This window comes from Schistocerca cancellata, chromosome 4 (genome assembly GCF_023864275.1).
Source record: "Schistocerca cancellata isolate TAMUIC-IGC-003103 chromosome 4, iqSchCanc2.1, whole genome shotgun sequence".
Classification (NCBI taxonomy): domain Eukaryota; kingdom Metazoa; phylum Arthropoda; class Insecta; order Orthoptera; family Acrididae; genus Schistocerca; species Schistocerca cancellata.
Window position 1 is genome coordinate 927,702,930 of NC_064629.1, and position 11,524 is coordinate 927,714,453.

An 11,524-nucleotide genomic window follows, 5' to 3' on the forward strand; every position below is an offset into this window, starting at 1 on the left:
GGAACTAGTCCGGTGTTAGTAGTGCTGAACTCAGTTGTCCATACACAGCATGGAGAATGGCTTTTTAAAACCGTGTTGGATAGATCGTCAGTGTCAGAGCACCTCATGTTCTTGCTGCTACGAAGGTGAGTAAACCATTCATTTGTTGTATATTTTACAAGGTTCCAGCAGGAGCGACTTGTTTACCGTATTTACTCGAATCTAAGCCGCACTCGAATCTAAGCCGCACCTGAAAAATGAGACTCGAAATAAAGGAAAAAAATATTTCCCGAATCTAAGCCGCACCTGAAATTTGAAACTCGAAATTCAAGGGGAGAGAAAAGTTTTAGGCCGCACCTCCAAATCGAAACAAAGTTGGTCCATTGTAATATGAGACACAGTTTAGGTTGAATGAAAGACGATACAGCTACAGTAGTTTGGTTCGAGTCGTAAGCTTAGCAGTTAAGCTTTACCAGGTAGCCATTGCTATGCATTAGGCACTCCGTCCGTATTTATACGGGTACCCTTCCTTTTTTCACGTGCTTCGTCTGGTTTGAATCGATTGCTTATTTTGCTTTGATCTGATAAGTGCCGTTTTCTTTGTTATGGGTGTTTACGTCACTCTAAGCTGAAAATGCATTACTGTACTGTGTCATGCATTGTTTGTCGCATTCTGATAGTGCGTGTTTACGGCCTGTCGCCGCTCGCGGCATGACTTGCTTTTGTGCGCGCTACCGCCGCTTAAAAAAAAAAAAAAAAAGAGGAATCGTCTCATTAGCGAAACAATGCTTTCTTTGATAATGATCAACAAGAACCAAATAATAGACTGCATATGATAGAACATGTTCTGAACGAGAGTTAGGCGCAAATTTTTCTCCGTTTGAAAATCTTTGCAGCCGCTTCTTTAGTACATCAAATTCTGCACAGAAATTAGTCATCTTACATTTAAAATCTCATCAGTTGCCGTGCTTCATTTCTGACTATATCACTATTACGCATAAGAATAATACGAATATAAACATGACACATTACGTATATTCTTCTGCATTTGCTGTTGTTTCACTCTAGTTTCGTAGTTTATTAGGCAGACAGGATTTAAATGAGATAGCAGCAAACACGAAAGAATACACGGCAAAATGTTTATTTTCCTATTATTCTTATGGTGAAGAGAATACTGCATGTGATTCACATTTCATCAGGTTCCTATTAGCAACCATCTCTTCTCACAGGTAGGAAAAAACTCGGAACGTAGAGTTGGCCATATTGACAAACATCCCTAACAGTCTTGCCAGTCAGATTTTCGTAGTACATTGAAATTCTCCTACATTCGAAGATGAACAATACGGAATTTGTATTTACTTCGTTGGATAATGTATGAAAATGCAGTGGTCGAAACTCGGGGCGGAGAAAAAAAAAAAGGTTTTGGCACCAGTATTTATCTTTGTGCTCACAAAGCATGCTTGTGTAGCGCTACATATATTCGACGGCAGAAGTTAGTTGTGGCGGGACCTACCAACATTTTTCAGAACTTCCGCTTGCTTTGCACTCGATTCTAAGCCGCAGGCGATTTTTTGGATTACAAAAACCGGAAAAAAAGTGCGGCTTAGATTCGAGTAAATACGGTATTTACAGATACCTGTGTAGTTACTAGATTATCTTTGTAATTTCTTGCATGTTCAAGTGCTTACTATACACAAGCTTTAATTTTAATAACAATGTGGCATATTGTACCACCATTGCTATCGACCCTTGGATCGTACTGGCTTTTGTTTGTTTTGGTTAGTATAGCTCAGTGTTGGATAGACTGTCAGTGACAGAGCACTTCGTGTTCCTGCTGCTAAGATGATGAGTACACCGTTCCTTTGTTGTATATTTTTACGAGCTCCAACCAGGTGTGACTGCAGTAATGGATAGGAATTGTGATTGCTGTATACAGATGCAAGCAGAGTTGGCAACCCTTCGCTCACAGCTCCAGGCTGCGTTGGCTTCTGTCACACAGCTTGATGCTGCTGCCAAGGGGCATCGCTGTGGGGGGGTCAGATGCAGGGATGCGAGAGATGTCGAGCACATCCTATGTGTACCCCATTCAGTCCACTGCTGTGGCCGCCCCAGGTATTGCCTGCACTGAGGTTGACCCCTCACCCGTGGTCGAGTGGGAGATCATTCCAAAGTCTAGCAGGCAGTGAAAAACTTTCCAAGGGACCAATTGTAGGACCTCCCCAGTTAGGAACATGGCTGCCAAGGGGGGGGGGGGGGGGGAGGGGGCGGAAGGAAGCCAGTGTGCAGTCCGTGTGCATACCGGGGGGAGTCATTCCAGATGTGGAAAGGCTGGATGCCATGAAGAGTACAGGGTGCAGCCAACTGCAGGTGGTGGCTCATGTCAGTACCAATGACGTATGTTGCTTTGGATCGAAGGAGATTCACTCTGGTTTTGGGCAGCTAGGGTAAATGGTAAAGACTGCCAGTCTTGCTTGCAAGATTAAGGCGGAGCTTACCATCTGCAGCATCGTCAATACAACTGACTGTGGTCCTTTGGTGCAGAGTCGAGTGGAGAATCTGAATCAGAAGCTCAGGCAGTTCCGTGACCATGCAGGATGCAGATTCCTTGACTTGCACCATTGGGTGGTAGGTTCCAGGTTCCGCTTAATAGGTCAGGAGTCCACTACACAGGGGTAGCAGGGGCTGTGTGAAAGGGACTGGGCAGTTTTTTAGGTTAGAGGGTTTTGTAAATTGGCGTAGCTGTGTTGGGAAAGAACCAGAGCTTCAAGCCCTAACAGAAAGCCCTGAAGCTCAAATAGTTACAGCTACAGAAAGCTGGCTAAAGCTGGAAATAACCTCAACAGATATTTTCCTAACAATCTAACAGTGTTCAGAAAGGATAGATTAAATACAATTTGTGGTGGATTATTTATTGCTGTCAGATGTAGTTTGGCTTGTAGTGAAATTGAAGTAGATAGGTCCTGCGAAATAGTATTGTGTGATGTCTCGTTTTGTATCTGCTCGATGGTGATGGTTGTCCCAGTCGAGATGACGAGGAATGGTGTCCGTCGATCATGACAACGCCAATCTGTAACTATTATAAAAACAAACTCCTCGCGCAGTTTGGTTATTTTTCAGATACTGTCTCTCAAAACTGATATCAACGTCTCTATGGAGCAGCACGCCGGAGTGTGTGCACCGCCCTTGCTTGTAATTAAAGCAATGGTGTTCGACGTCTATCAATCTTCGCCACTTATAAATACAGCGAATGCACCACTCAATAACGCGATGACTCCCCTGATCTGAAATGATAACCAAAAGTCCTTTGGGTGTTCGAGACAGACTTTTCAGTTTACGCGAACTTGCTGACTGTAGTTCTTATGCCCAGTTTGAGAATGAGTATTCAAACATTGAAAATATAATGTCTTGAATCATCAATCCATCACCCAAGCCAGTGTCACATCATTATTTTTGTGAGGATACTGAGTTGTTAATTATTATTCCATCATCAAGGCATCGCTACGTCGCGTATTCAACAACTACACGACATAATTCCAGAGATAACATACCCTTGAGCAATGTTCAGAATGCGTCGTATTTCGGTGTAAACTTATTGCTGTTTATTAATTAAAGTTTATTGTTCTTCGTAATTATTTGTCCCTACACTGAGCACACACGCCGATTTTTCATTCAGGGAATTGCGTCTGTTAGAATCAGCAATTCTGTCTTTGACGATAGCTTCTGGCAACACGGCGCAATTGTAAGTTTTTCGTGATTGCGTTTATCTGCTGCCTACTCAAGTCTAATAATTGAGTTTACGTTGGCGATCAGTCTCTTTCTGTGTCCTCTGATGTCAATGACTATTAAGTATCACAAAGGCTATGGCATAGAGCAACCAATTACTACTTGTACAGGAGACTAAATATTATTAACCATAATAGAAAACAGATAAAAAGGCTGGATTCATTTAGATGAGCCATGTTTCAGCCTCAGAGGAGACATGATAGTGGTAAACTTACAAGGTTCTCAGTTGTTATTCAGAAAAAGAAGGTGGTGGTTAGGAGACAAAAATTTACAATGATATAAGTACTGAACATGTTCACGTTGTAGGTTTATCTAGATGAAAAGCAGTTTTACATTTATTTTTAATTACCAGCAATTACTTTAGCACAGTTTTTGAGATGTTGCTAACATCATCGGGCACAACTGTTCAAACTGATACATGTTGAAATTTGCTGTAAATTACTTGTCAACAACTGGCAGCACTGGTGCTTTCTCACTAGTACCTTCTCTTCTCTTCTCTGAACACTTTTTATTATTGTGTGCTTCAGTATCAACACAACTGCTCTTGTTGAGATATGTGGTGATTGCTCTGTTTGATACACTGCATCTGTTCACATTTCATTCCAACAGATCATTTCTTTGGTTAGCAACATAAGTTAGCAAAGTAGTTCAAAGCTAATTTAGAATACAAAATCCACTTACTTTCTTTTGGACTGTTAACTGTCTGTTATGGCTGTCTGAATATCAAGTATCAAATTGATACACTGCATCAGATTGCATTATTTTATATGAATTTTATGATTTTAAATGTGATATAGTTGATCACAATAGGCTAAATTAAGATGTATAGCCTCCTTGACCCAAATCGTGTTGAAGAATGTTGTTTGAAGAGAATAGTAATGAAGTTCAAGAGGATTCTGATGACAAAGTCGACACAGTCTGTGAAGTCTTAGCTGATGTTTGGTAGGAAGATTCAGAAACAGAAGATGAAGCTGGAGATGTAGAAGAAGCACTTGAGGGGAACTACCATTCCTATATTGGAAGGAGTTAAGAGACAAAATAGAATAAAGTTCCGCCATCACAGAGTATGTTTCAGGACTCACAATATTATTCAGAAGTTATCTGGACCTATAGGTGTCTCAGAAGTAGCAAGAAAACCTTGGGAACTCTGGAATTGCCTCTTAGATGACGGCATTTTGTCTATTATCATTTTTTATACAAACAGGTATACTGAGAGCTTCAAAGCTTCATTTCAGTATGAGACAGAGAGAGACAGAGAGAGAGAGAGAGAGAGAGAGAGAGAGAGAGATGTAAAACCTGTAGATGTTACTGTACTGAAGCCATCATCAGTCTTATTTTTAACTTGTATTAACAAACGAACAGATTTAGCGTAGATGATCTCACATGCGGCCTGTAATCAAATTGCGTGAATATCGTCTCAGTTATGTTACTGGATTCATGATTTCCTGTCATAGAGGTCACAGTTCGTAGCAATTGATGGAAAGTCAGAGTAAAACAGAAGTGATTTCTGATGTTCCTTATCTATATAAAGAATTTAGGAGACAATCAGAACAGTAGTCTTAGGCTGTTTGCAGATGACACTGTCATTTACCACCTAGTAAAGTCCTCAGAAGTTCAAAACAAATTGCAAAACAATTTAGAAAAGTATCTGTTTGGTGTGAAAATTGGCAATTGACCCTAAATAATGAAAAGTGTGAGGTCATCCACACAAGTCCCAAAAGCACTGCATTAAATTTCAATTACACGATAAATCAAAGCTGAAGCCATAAATTCAACCAAATACCTAGGAACTGCAATTACAAACAATTGTAAATGGAAAGAACACAGAGAAAATGTTGTGGGGAAGGCAAACTAAATACAGCATTTTATTGGCAGAACACTTAGAAGATGCAGCACATCTACTAAAGAGACTGCCTACACTACACTTGTCCATCCTCTTTTGGAGTACTGCTGCACGGTGTGGGATCGTCACCAGATAGCACAGCACATTTTGTACTACTGCGAACTAGGGGACAAAGTGTCATGGACATGATACAGGTTTTCGGGTGGAGATCATTACAGCAAAGGCGTTTCTCGTAATGACAGGATCTTCTCTAGAAACTTCAATTACCAACTTTCTCCTCCGAATGTGAAAATATTTAGTCAATGCCGACCTACGTAGGGAGAAATGATCATCATAGGAAAGTAAGGGATATCAAAGCTTGCAAAGAAAGGTACAGGTGTTCACTTTTTCCACATGCTGTTCAAGAATGGAACAATTGAGAATTATTGTGAAGGTGGTTGAATGAACCCTCTGCAAGACAATTGAGTGTGATCTGTGGAGTATTGATGTAGATGTAGATCTGTGGGGAACTGGTGGGGATGGCACTGAAAAATTCCACCTCATAATGAATATAGAACATTTGAAATTCATTATGTTGTGCCTTAGAATCGCCAGTCACATGACTTATAATGAAAGATAATTAGACAAGATAACAGTAATTCAGGAAATATTTTCTCTGTTTGTACAGGACCACCAGAAATACCATACGCTCAGAGGAAATGTTACAGTAGATGAGAAAATGGAAGGATTCTATATAACATGCAGTTTTCGCCACTATATACCTAGCAAACCAAACAAATATAGAATTGAGGCATATGCTCTTGAGCATTTGCAAGTATGTTACCTGAATAATTTGGAAATACACACTGGATGGCAACCAGAAGGCAATAAAACTTCAGATTTTGTTCTGTGACTGTGTGAGCCTATTTATCAGTCACGTCAAAATGTGACAGCAGACAGCTGGTTCACTATTATTGATTTGCTAGAAGAGGTATGAAGGAAAAATCTTCCTTTTTTTGGAACAATGAAGAAAAACAAGCACAGAATTCCTTTGGTGTATACTACCAGTAAAGTAAGGGCTGTCCACAGTTCCCTTTTTGGCTTCAAGAAAGGCTGTACTCTTAAGTTTCCTATGTTTCTAAAGAGGGGAAGTGTGGGATCCTGGCATCATCAAGTTTGCATGAAGATAGATCAATAGATGCTGCCAGTGGGGATACATGGATGTCATCCCTTTTAACATTTTGTAGCAGCACCATAGGTGGAGTTGATCGATCCTATGGATAAGCTGACGGCTTCATACAATGTTGCAAAAAATTTTTGCTGTTGGCGCATGGTTATATTTTTTTGCAATGATCAATACCAGTGGAATCAATACATAAGTAATTTATTGTGGCAACAATGAGAATTTTATCAGAATTTGAGTAAGCTCCCTGTCGTCATTGGATAAGCAGCAGGCAGCAGCAAGTCAAACTCTTAGCTCACTCATTAGTTTTATAGTTTAATTCTTAGTTTCTTTCAGTGTTTTTGGGTACTTGCATAGTTCAATTCACAAATTTCTGGCGTATTATAGTATTTGAGAGTTGTAGCATCGCGTTTTAGTACCTGAATAGTGTAAATTTTCGTAGTAGTCAGTCATTTGTTGGTTTTGAACAGCTTGCGAGGTAAAAGAGAGGGGGGGAAAATTGTTAGGGATGGAAAGGGACTGCACCTGTTGTGTACAGATTCAGGGGGAATTGGCCACCATCTGTAAACAGCTGGAAGCTGTGTTGGCCATGGTTGACAGGCTCCAGGCTATTGCCCTGGGCCACAGTGACATTGGGACACCCGAGGTGAGCGCTTTGGCGCCTCTGAAACCTGTAGCATGGCCTGGGATCTCTGATGCCACGGCAAGCTCCGATTTGGCTTTCCCTGCCGGTTGTCACTTGCCCAACGGTGATTGGCGAACCGTGGTGGGGTCGCAAATCCCTGAGCGGAAGGCGAAAGTTTGTGCTGGCCGTAAGGCTGTACCCTTACGCCTCCATAACAGGTTTGAGGTACTGCCCACTGCTGAAAGTACTTCTGAGCCAGCAAGGGCGGCCTCACCTGTTGTGGCAGTGACCGGTCTTCCTGAGAGGTCTGGACAAGCACAGAGGGTGAGATTGCTTGTCATTGGGAGCTCCAATGTTAAGCGGGTGATGGAGCCCCTTAGGGATATGGCAGCTAAGGACGGGAAGAAAGCCAATGTGCACTCCATGTTCATACTGGGAGGGAGTCATTTAAGATGTGGAAAGGGTCCTTCCAGATGCCATGAAGGGTACAGGGTGCAGCCAACTGCAGGTGATGGCTAATGTCGGCACTAATGACTAGTGTCACTGGATCGGAAGAGATTCTCTCTGGTTTCCGGTGGCTATCTGAGTTGGTGAAGACTGTTAGTCTTGCTAGCAAGATGAAGGCAGAGCTCACCATCTGCAGCATTGTTGACAGGACCGATTGCGGACTTTCGGTATAGAGCCAAGTGGAGGGTCAATCAGAGGCTCAGACGGTTCTGCGACCGTCTAGGCTGCAGATTCCTCGACTTGCGCCATAGGGTGGTGGGGTTTCGGGTGCTGCTAAATAGATCATATGTCCAGTACACACAGGAGGCGGCTACACGTGTAGCAGGGGCTGTGTGGCATGGACTGGGCAGTTTTTTTTATGTTAGTCTTGGGAGAGATCAAAAAGGGCTCCAGTCTCAAAGGGTACAGGGCAAAGAAACGATGAGAATTGACCAAGCAACAGTTGGTATTCTAGTTGTAAATTGTCGTAGCTGTGTTGGAAAAGTACCAGAGCTTCAAGTGCTGATAGAAAGCACTAAAGCTGAAATCATTATAGGAACAGAAAGCTGGTTAAAGCCGGAGATAAATTCTGCCAACATTTTTACAGAGGCACAAACTGTGTTCAGAAGGGATAGATTAAATGAAGTAGGTGGTGGTGTGTTTGTGTCTGTTGTTAGTAGTATATCTTGTTGTGAAGTTGAAATACATAGTTCCTGCAAATTACTATGGGTAGAGGTTATACTCAACATCCATACCAAAATAATGGCTCCTTCTACTGACCCTCGGACTCAGATGATATAATAGCTAAACAGTACAAAGAAAACTTGAATCTCATTACAAGCAAGTACCTCACTCATAGTTATAATTGGTGAAGACTTCAATGTACCCTCGATTTGGTAGCGAAAATACATGTTCAAAGCCGGTGGAAGATAGGAAACATCTTCCAAAATTGTACTAAATGCTTTCTCTGAGAATTACTTCGAACAATTAGTTCATGAGCCCACACAAATTGTAAATGGCTGCGAAAACATACTTTACTTCTTAGCCACAAATAATCCTGATCTAATAGAGAGCATCATGACATACAGAGATTAGTGAACACAAGGTCATTGTAGCGAGACTTGAAACCATGTCAACCAAAACCACTAAAAATAAATACAAAATATATCTGTCTAAAACAGCAGATAAAAATTCTGCTTGATGCCTTCCTGAGAGAGTGTCTCAATTTCTTCCAAGCTAATTATGTAAGTGCAGACCAGATACGACTCAAATTCAAAGATACAGTATTGACAGCAATAGATAGATTCATACCGCATAAGTTAATAAGAGACAAGACTGATCCACCATGGTACACAAAACACGTCAGAACACTGCTGCAGAAGCAACAAAAAAAAGCATGCCAAATTCAGAAAAACCAAAAATCCCCAAGACTCGCCAAGTTTCACGGAAGCTCGAAATTTAGTGCAGATGTCAATGCGAGATGCTTTTAATAGTTTCCACAGTGAAACATTGTCTCAAAATATGGTAGAAAACCCAAAGATATTCTGGTCGTATGTAAAGTACACCAGCGGCAAAAAACAGTCAATACTGTCACTGCGTGATAGCGATGGAAATGTTACCGATGATTGTGCCACTGAAGCCGAGTTACTAATTACAGTTTTCGGTAATTCCTTCACAAAAGAAAATGAAGTAAATACTCCAAAATTCAAAACCAGAACAGCTGTTAGCATGAGTGACATAAAAGTAGGTATCTTAGGTGTTGCAAAACAATCAAATCACTTAAGAAAGGCAAGTCTTCTGGTCCAGTGGTATACCAACCAGGTTCCTTTCAGAGTATGCAGACACAATAGCGCCTTTCTTAGCAATCATATACAACCGCTCACTTGATGAAAGGTATGTTCCTAAAGACTAGAAGGTAGCACAGGTCAATCCAATATTCAAGAGGAGTAACCCATTGAATTACAGACCCATATCACTGACCTCAATTTGCAATAGGATTTTGGAGCATATACTGTACTTTAACATAATGAATCACCTTGAAGAAAATGACTTATTCATACATAACCAACACAGATTCAGAAAGTATCGTTTTGCACAACGCAGCTAGCTCTTTATTCCCATGAACTAACGAGTGTTGTCGACAAGGGATCTCAGATTGTTTCCATATTCCTAGATTTCCAGAAGGCTTTTGATACCGTTCCTCGCAAGCGACTATTAATCAGATCGCGTGCATATGCAGTATCGTCTCAGTTGTGTGACTGGATTCGTGATTTCCTCTCAGAGAGGTCACAGTTCATAGTGATAGATTGTAAATCATCGAGTACAACAGAAGTGATATCTGGCGTTCCGCAAGGTAGTGTCATAGGTTCTCTGCTGTTCCTGATGTACATAAATGATCTAGGTGATAATCTCAGCAGCCCCCTTAGATTGTTTGCAGATGATGCTGTAATTTACCATCTAGTAAAATCATCAGACGGTCAATTTCAATTACAAAATTATCTAGAGAGAATTCCTGTATGCTGCGAAAAGTAGCAATTGGTACAATACAAAGAAAAGTGTGAGGTCGTCCACATGGGTACTAAAAGAAATCCGATAAATTTTGGGTATATGATAAATAACACAAATCTAAGGGCTGTCAATTCGACTAAATACCTAAGAATTACAATTACGAGGAACTTAAATTGGAAAGACTACATAGATAATATTGTGGGGAAGGCGAAACAAAGACTGCACTTTGTTGCCAGAACACTGAGAAGATGCGACAGACCCCCTTAAGAGACGGCCTACATTACACTTGTCCGTCCTCTGCTGGAATATTGCTGTGCAGTATGGGATCCTTACCAGATAGGATTGACAGAGGACATCAAAAAAGTGCAAAGAAGGGCACCTCGTTTCATGTTATCACACAATAGGGGTGAGAGTGTCACTGATATTATACGCGAGTTGGGGTGGCAGTCACTGAAACAAAGGCAGTTTTCTTTGCGGTGAGATTTATTTATGAAATTTCAATCACCAACTTTTTCTTCCAAATGCGTAAATATTTTGTTGATACCCACCTACATAGAGAGAAATGATCATCATAATAAAATAAGAGAAATAAGAGCTCAAATGGAAAGATTTAGGTTTTCCTTTTTCCCAAGCGCCAGTCGAGTTGAATGGTAGAGAAGTAGTATGAAAATGGTTCGATGAACCCTCTGCCAGGCATTTAAGTGTGAATTGCAGAGAAGCCATGTAGATGTAGAAGAAAATGTTCTTCAAAACAACTTTCATATACATTAGTTCTACTTCACTTGATTCAAAGAAGCTTGGACACTTCAGAAATTCACAGGGATCTTCCACTGGGTGCTACAACATCATAGGCCAATGTGTTAATAAGAATCAGAAGCCAGAAGCAGAAATGGAGACAAAGGAACTGGGATCACAATGGAAAGGTGTAATATCTGCACAGTAAAGAAAATACTGACAAAATATTGCTGCAAAAGACGTCAAAAGTCCATCTGTTTGATATACATTGAAACTTTGGTCAAACTGCAATAAAATATCTCATTTGTTACCACAGTCCATCACTGAAAATAAGAAAACTGAATAATATTTCTATGTTGTTGTACTCTTCTGCCATCTTTGTCTTTCTTTAATGATACTTTCC